This window comes from Prionailurus bengalensis, chromosome A3, assembly GCF_016509475.1.
Source record: "Prionailurus bengalensis isolate Pbe53 chromosome A3, Fcat_Pben_1.1_paternal_pri, whole genome shotgun sequence".
Lineage (NCBI taxonomy): Eukaryota > Metazoa > Chordata > Mammalia > Carnivora > Felidae > Prionailurus > Prionailurus bengalensis.
The window spans coordinates 21,428,979-21,437,004 of NC_057354.1; positions in this window are offsets into that span (position 1 = coordinate 21,428,979).

Sequence of the window (8,026 nt, forward strand, 5' to 3'; positions counted from 1 at the left end):
GGTCATGCTTAGAAGGTGGTTGCTGCTGTCCCGGGTCAGAGGTTGGGTTGGCCTGACCCTGGGTGACAATCTCCGCCCACCCTTCCCACAGAAAGACCCCACATGCATTGCTAGGAAGGCCCGATGTTACGGACTAGGAAACCGAGGCTCAGAGAGGCCACGTCCGTCCCTCAAGGTCACACACCTGACAGGTAGCGGAGCTGGGAGTCCGAGCCAGGTCGGGCACCACCCAAATGCTTTCCTCTCGTTTTATTTTTTATTTTATTTTATTTTATAATTTTTTTTCAACGTTTATTTATTTTTGGGACAGAGAGAGACAGAGCATGAACAGGCGAGGGGCAGAGAGAGAGGGAGACACAGAATCGGAAACAGGCTCCAGGCTCTGAGCCATCAGCCCAGAGCCGGACGCGGGGCTCGAACTCCTGGACCGCGAGATCGTGACCTGGCTGAAGTCGGACGCTTAACCGACTGCGCCACCCAGGTGCCCCCTTTCCTCTCGTTTTAAATAAACAGGGTTGAGTATGAAGAAATCTTTCCCCCACGCCCCCATGGAAAAATGGGCTTTCTCAAACCTTGCTGGTGGTAAAATTTTCTGGAAGGCAACTTGGCAAATCTCTAAACACTTGCATTCCCGGTAACCCGCAGTGCCACCTCCGGAACGTAAGTACATAATCAAAGTCAGCGTGAAATATGTCACCGCAACAAAATGCTCATTGCTCTGCGGCATGAAACAGGCAAGGGAGCAGTGGACCCAATCCGGAGTGTCCAACAAAAGGGGATTGGCCAAATTAGTTATCATACATTGAAAGTAATGCCTCCCTTGAATGTATCATAAGTGTATTTCTTGATTCCGTATATTTATTTCTTGATGCAGAAAGATGCTCAGGAGGGACAGTTTCCAATGACACGACAGAGTGAGGTCCTGTTCCCACGTTTGCCGGTCTGGAAAATGTTTAGCAAGGAGTTTTGAGGAATTGTCTCTGTTTGGGTGGGCAGGGTTTTGCGTGTTTTGAAAATCTTTTTGTTTGTGGATATTCAAAATTTTTATTGTCTTGGGGATACATTGCATCCGCAGTAAGTAAAGGTCATAACATTTCATTTTGGAGAACAAAATTTATAGTAGGGATTGTGCTTGATACCTAAGGATCCTCCCCCCGCCCCCACCCCACGGATCCTATATTTGTGAGTTTTGTTCTGCTTCCGCTTCCAGGAAGCCTTCCCTGATCACCCCCACGTTTCCCTGGATTAGAGAGAGGTCCTCCTCTGAGGTCCCAGAATATCTGCACCTCCTCCCTCATAGCATTAACCACTCTCTGCTTCTTGGTAATTGTGGTCCTTTAAAAATATGTCCACAAATTCTTTTATACACGCCATCAAAACTTGGAGTCTCTATATCCTCCCCTTGACCCTGGGCGGGTCTCTGCGACCGCCTCAACAGATCGAATGTGGTGGGAGGAACAGTTTCTTCCCAATGGGTCATAAACGGCACTGGCATCGGGGTTCGGATCAGACTTTCCTGCGATGAGCACAGAGGAAGCCTCCAGCCCAGGCCTCTCGGCTCCTCTGTCCCCTGTGCCCCAGCCTGGGTGCTCCTGAGGGCAGGGCCGAGGCTTCCGAATCCCTGAGCCCTGCAGCCTGGGGCGGGGCGGGGCAGGGACGAGAGGCTGCGAGCTCCTGCCTTGTGCGGGACACTGCGCGGGTCGTGTGCACCTGTCGGCCCTCTAGCGTGGGTGTCTCAGTCTTACTTCAGTGGAAAGATCCGAGTCTCAGAGAGGTGAGGTGATTTTGGCCACAGTCAGCCGCCGGGGGTTCGAACCCAGATCTGTGGGCACCATTCCAATACGATGGTCAAGGAAGGCTTCTCTGAGGTGACGTGTTGAGCCGAGCCCCCAAGGATGAGAGAGGGCCAGGCTTCTGGAAGAGCCGGTTCAGGCTGAGCAGAGAGCGAAGAAGCAAGCAGCCTGCCAGCAAGGGCTCCCCCACGTGCCAGGAGGCCCTGCTTCCGGGACTCAGCCTGTGGTGGTGGGGAGGGGTCCTGGGCCGGGAGCTGGGAACCCGGGTTCTGACGTGGCTCAGCTCCTGCCTGGCGTGACCCACGGCAAGCCTGAAGTCCGCGTCCTCCTGGTGCATCAGTTTGCCTCTGTAAAAGGACAGAGACAGAACGGGTGACTCCCATGTGGAGTAGGGGGGGACAGTCTGGAGAGTGGGGACCTCCTGGGGACACAGGTGTCACTCCTTCTATGGCAGGAGTCTGAGGATGTCCCGGGCTGGGGGCCGTCTGCAGAAGTGGGAATTCCCACAGCAGTGACCCTTGGACCTTAGACCTGCCCAGCCAGCCACATGCCCCATGGTCCCGGGCCAGGCCTCCACCCCCATGGGTTCCCACCCCCCGCTCAAGGTCCCTGCTGGTGACCCAGAACCCATCAGAGGCTCCTGCGGCCAGCGTGATTCCAACACTGCTCAGATGCCCCGGGCCTTTCTTCTCCCAGGCCGTCCATCCGCTTCCGTGACAGTGATGGGTGCCACTGAGCTCCTGCCACTGCTAAGTCCCACAGCAGTGAGAGCGCCCTCCCTTCTCGTAAGGACAGGTTGAAAGAGTTTGGAAAACCCAGCATTTGGAAACCGCAGTGCCTGGAGACTGAGCAGCACATAGCGGGTCATTGTTGAAAGAGGGAACGAACAGGAAGCAGGAAGCAGCATAATGGTTAGGGGTGTGGCCTCTGGCTCCAGACGGCCTGGGTTGAATCCTGACTTGCCCCCTGCGTGACCTTGGGCACCCTGTGACTCAGTTTCCTCATTTGTAGCTGGGCTCAGCCAAAGGGCGGTATGGCAGGAAGTCAGAGGTCTGGAAGAGAGAGGGAATAGGGCACTTGTCCGCTCGCTCTTCGCTTTGGATCTCAGTCTGACAGTGGCTGTGTCCCTTCCACCCGAAAGTGGCTCTAGCCCTCCCTGGGCTTGGACACCGGACCCCTTTCTTTGCTGCTTTAAGCCAGGATCCAGGGCTGCTAGTTCCTGGGGGCCTCAGCATCTTTTGCCGGTGTCCTTAAGCCTGTCCCTTACCTCTATAAATAGCCCCTTAATTCAAATCCCGAGAACCATCTGAGTCGGACTCTTTATTCCTGCCTGGGCCCCGATGGGCACCATTACCACCCTGAGCATTTCTCCCGCATTTATTGATCTGTAGCAAATGCCTTTCTCTTGTGGAAAGCTTTGAATTCTTTTCCAAAGTCTGTACGGGCCTTTTGTGGGGAGACTCGGCTGCAAAAGACGGCACTAAAAATACACAGTGACCCATGCTCTGCCCCCAAGGGAGTCTCTGCGGGCCACCGAGGAAGGCTTCTTAGAAAGGTAGCATCCTGCCGCGTCCTGCCGGTCACACTGAGGTTTTGCAGAGGAGAGAGCAGAGGGCAGTCCAGGAGGAGGGAGCAGCGTGTGCTGGAGACATAGAGCCATAGGAACATGGGAAGGACTAGCAGCGAGGAAGCCTGGGTCCTCGTCTAGGCTCTGCTCCCGACAGGCTGTGTGACCTGGGACAAACCGTGCCCCTCTCTGATCCTCACTTTCCTCCGCAGCCAATGCAGATGAGGGCGTTGGACCAGGACAGCATTTCTCAAATCACCCAGGAATCTTGTTTATTTAATTTTAAATTTATCTTTATATGAATCTAAGATGTGCCGTGTGTCGATCTGATACGTTTATATTTTGCAATATGATGACCCCCGTAGAGTTAGGCGCCACCTCTACAAGGTGACGTAATTATCATTTCTTTTTTTGCGATGGGAACAATTAAGATCTTGTCTTTTAGCAACTTTGAAGTTTGTGAAGTCCTTTAAGAGGACTTATCTACTAGTTCCAAATGTGTCTCCTTAATTGACATCTCCCCAATTCCCCCACCCCCAGCCTCTCTGCTCTCTGCTTTGAGGAGTTTGGCTTTTTTATTTTTATTTTTTTTTAATGTTCATTTATTTATTTTGAGAGAGAGTGTGTGGGGAGAGGCAGAGGGAGAGGGAGAGAGAGAAAGACAGAGAGCAAGTGGGGGAGGGGCACAGAGAGAGGGAGACCCAGAATCGGAAGCAGGCTCCAGGCTCTGAGCTGTCAGCCCAGAGCCCAATGCAGGGCTCGAACCCACAGACTGTGAGATCATGAGCTGAGTGTGGCTTTTTTAGATTCCACATATCAGTAGTATCATATAGTATTTGTCTTTCTCTGTCTAATTACACCTAGCACAATGCCATTGTTGCGAATGGCAGGACCTCCTTCTCTCTCTTGGATGAATAATATTCCATTGTGGGGTGTGTGTGTGTGTGTGTGTGTGTGTACAACTTTTGGATGTGGAGATAAAGGAACCCCTGTGCACTGTTGGTAAGAATGCAAATTGCGACAGGTAACTTTTTCCAACTGTGGAAAATCAAAAAATTAAAAATAGGGGTGCCTGGGTGGCACAGTCGGTTAAGCGTCTGACTTCAGCCAGGTCACGATCTCGCGGTCCGTGAGTTCGAGCCCCGCGTCGGGCTCTGGGCTGATGGCTCGGAGCCTGGAGCCTGTTTCCGATTCTGTGTCTCCCTCTCTCTCTGCCCCTCCCCCGTTCATGCTCTGTCTCTCTCTGTCCCCCAAAAATAAATAAACGTTGAAAAAAAAATTAAAAAAAAAATTAAAAAATAGAACTACCCTATGTACAGCGATCCCACTTTGGGGTGTATATTCAAAGGAGATGAAAATAGGATCTCAAAGAGATGTCTACACCCCCATGTTCGCTCCAGCATTATTTACAACGGCCATGACACAGAAACGATCTAATCCTCCAACAGATGAATGGATTAAAAAGTTGTATATATATATACCAGGGATCTCGTTAAATGCAATTCTGCTTCATCAGTTTCCTCTAGGGCCTGAGACTCTGCATTTCTTCTTCTGTCTTTATTTTTTATTCATTTTTAAATTTTTTTAAAGTAATCTCTACATGCAAGGTGGGGCTCGAACTCGCGACCTCCCAGATCAAGAGTTCCATGCTCTGTAGACTGAGGCGGCCGGGCACCCCTGAAACTCCGCATTTCTAACAAGCTCCCTGGTGGTCCCACCTTAGACTGTGCTTTGAGAACAAGGGACTAAAACCAGCTCCGATGTCCCTCCAGGCTCGGCGATTCCATAACTCTGTTCGTTCCTATTTCATGCAGAGCTGTCTGTGACAGGGCCCACACTCCTGAGAACGTCAGCTCTAGCTGGAAGAGACCGATGTGATAAAGGCCCGTGGTTCTGGATCTCTGCGGGGTACTTTGGAGTGGAGAGTTTGATATTTATGGCGGCCTCCTCCCCAGCCCCATCATCTGCAGATCTGGGCGTTCAGATTTACAGAAGAGAATAGTACGGTCGGTGATGAGCCAGTGTGATTTGAAAATTGCGTCGCCTACTCACGCTGCCGGGAGGCCCTCTGGAGCAGCAGCGTGTGGATTCGTAGCCCCTCACCCCAGGGGGACTCTAAGGAGCCTGAGGACCCTCCCATCTCTCCCTCCGCCCTCCCTTTGCCTCTGCAACTGTGGCGGCATCTAAAAATCCCAGCCGTAGCCTCGTTTCACTGGGTCTTGTTAGCTTTGGGGACCCTAAGGAGCTTCTGTTAAAATGAAAATTCCTCAGCAGGGAAAGGTTCTTTGGTATTTGCCAGAACCCACCTTAGTGGATTCCTTTCCTGGATTTCCAGAGGGCCCTGGCTTTTACAGATGGGGACACTGAGGCCCAGAGAGGGAGAAGGACTGACCATACCATGAGTTCGTCACTGCACCCAGATTTCTGGCCAGCTGATGGTTCTGATGCTTGGGGTTAAGCCTGTCGAGGCAGGCAGGCCCAGATCATACTTTGAAAATCATAACACGGTGGCTTTGAGTCACAAGGAGCTGGATTCAAATCCTAGATCATGAAAAAAAAAAAAATTAGGAATAAGTCTTGAGCACCAACTGTCGGGCAGGCATTAGGAATTCAACTGTGGCACGTCAGATACAGTCCTTAGAGTACAGGGAGAATTTCCGGGTTTATTAATCTTTACAGCTTATTTCGATTTCTTAAAAAAAAAATGTTTTTAATGTTTATTTTTGGGAGAGAGAGAGAGCAGGGGAGGGGCAGAGAGAAAGGGGGACACAGAATCGGAAGCAGGCTCCAGGTTCTGAGCTGTCAGCACGGAGCCCGACGTGGGGCTCGAACTCACAGACCGCGAGATCATGACCCGAACTGAAGTCGGATACTTAACTGCCTGAGCCACTCTGGCTCCCCTCAGTTTGCTTTGGTTTCTATTCCTCAGGTGCCGTGCCACACGTATGTTTGATTCTCATAACGACTCGGTGAGGTAGGGACTCCTGTGTCCTCATAGCCAGCTAATTGCCCAAGGTCACACAGCGGGAAGTGGCGGAACTGGGACTTGAAACCACCACGTCCGGGACCGTAGCTCATGCTGTAAACCTCCATGCCGTGAACTTACTAATTGTATCACCAATTTCTCCCAACCGTCTCCCGCCAAAGAGGAGGGCAAGGTTTCATTGTTACTTTTCAGAGAAGGATCAGAGGGGTTAAGTCACATTTGGAAAGCTGTGCAACCCACGAGGGGCTGGGCTGATGTTTGAAACCAGGCTCTGAGCTCAGTGACCTCGAGAGGGCCACGTAGACTGTCTAAACCTCGCACGCCCTCCGGCCTGCACCCGGCCGTCTACCTTTGGATGTGGCCATGAGGATTAAAGTTTGAGGACATTGGCTCAAGGCAGGGCCACCCGTGGCCACCAATGGGATGTGGCAAACGGTGAACATAGTGGTTAGTCTCCCTGGGACCGCTTCCCATTCTCTCCCCCGGTAGGGTACCCTCCCTTCATATTTAACAACTCACCGTTTCCAAAAGGAACCCCCAAAGGCAATGCTTAACCCAGAAGGGAAGCTGCTTGAATGGTGAGCTTTCAGGCAGTCTGGAGTAGCGATTTTTTTTTTGGGGGGCGGCTTTATTGACACATATTTCACCGTGACATTCACCATTCAAGCGGACGGTTCAGCGGCTTGTAGCGTGTTCAAACAGTTGTGCAACCAGCACCGCTAGCTAACTTTAGAACGTTTCCAACACCCCCCAAAGAAACCCTACACTTTAGCAATCACTTGGAGCGGGCAATGCTTAGCCTGCAGGGAGACGTTGATCAAACAGTGGTTTTGGGGACAGCGCGGCGGATCATTTGGAGCGTGGTGGGGAATACCCTTCAAATCACGCCTCAGACAACTGCCTGTTTCCCCCATTCGAGAGCCATCCGTGGGGCTCGGTGTGTTCCATTCACCGATCTTTAGGTCCAAGAAATAATGGCATTTTTTTTTAAATATATGAAGTTTATTGTCAAATTGGTTTCCATACAACACCCAGTGCTCATCCCAACAGGTGCCCTCCTCAATACCCATCCCCACCCTCCCCTCCCTCCCCCCCCCATCAACCCTCAGTTTGTTCTCAGTTTTTAAGAGTCTCTTAGGCTTTGGCTCTCTTCCACCCTAACCTCTTTTTTTTTTTCCCAGCCTTTTTTTTTTTTTCTGTAGAGAGTGGGGCAGGGGCTGCCTGAATGTCAGAAAGTAGAGGGTCAGTGTGTGTGTGTGTGGGGGGGGGGCAACTATCCTCAGAGAGGTGGTGGGGGAGGATGTGAGGGTGGGGGAGGCAGGGCTCCCCATCTTCAACAGCACTGTCCCCCCACCAAAGCCAGGTGGCTCTTCTGCAAATGTGAATTGGATTCTGTTGCTTTCCTGCTCAAACTCTCCAATGACCCCCCCGCCCCCTTACTTTCTTGGAAGGCAAGCCAGAGTCCCTAGTAGTCTGAAGGCCATCAGTTTCGTCCTGCTGCTACTCCCACTCATGGTCTTTCTTCCAGCCTCACAGGCTGCTTTTCTGTTTGTAGTCTGCCCCCATGGGAAAGAGAAAAAAATGTGGACCCTCTTGGTGGACAAATTAGAGGAAGGATTTTGTTCTCTCAGCCTGGTGCCTTTTTATAGTACGCAACGTATGCAACTGAACACAGCAGTC